Raw genomic sequence first — 472 nt, forward strand, 5'->3', positions numbered from 1 at the left:
TCAGACTTAGTCTTAGAAATAATAAAGTGCATTTCCATCATCATCAGGGAATATTAATTAGGAATAACATTTGGAACAAATAAATCAAAATATCCTCAGTGGATTCCTGTGCAACTCGGCTAATTTGTACCAAGAAATTAACATGAAAACATTCATTAACAAAAACTCATTTTCATTGAATATGTAAAAAAAATTACGTCATCATTACGATTAGCCCAGTTTCCGTAGTGTAGTGGTTATAACGTTCGCCTCACACGCGAAAGGTCCCCGGTTCGAAACCGGGCGGAAACAATAGGTTTTGTCGACCGTGCTAATTCAATGCTTTATTAATTACTAATATCGCTCAACAAGCTTCCCGCTATTTCCCCGACTTCCAGAAATGGAAGTCTGGATACTACTGGATGAGTACATGATTTATTTCCAGTGTTCAAAAGTCACCCTGATCATATTCTGGTTTTGAGAAATGTCTTGA

The 472-nt window shown here is 36.7% G+C and overlaps 1 non-coding gene across 1 annotated transcript; it reads left to right on the forward strand.

The window, feature by feature from the left end:
- Positions 1-218: 218 nt before the first annotated feature.
- On the forward strand, positions 219-291 carry trnav-cac (transfer RNA valine (anticodon CAC)). The gene has a single exon. It is a non-coding gene; the product is annotated as a tRNA-Val (tRNA).
- Positions 292-472: the final 181 nt, after the last annotated feature.

The sequence above is a fragment of the Seriola lalandi genome, unplaced genomic scaffold (assembly GCF_002814215.2).
Source record: "Seriola lalandi dorsalis isolate HSWRI2012SDOR001 ecotype SW California unplaced genomic scaffold, Sedor1 jcf7180002054341, whole genome shotgun sequence".
In the NCBI taxonomy this organism is placed as follows: domain Eukaryota; kingdom Metazoa; phylum Chordata; class Actinopteri; order Carangiformes; family Carangidae; genus Seriola; species Seriola lalandi.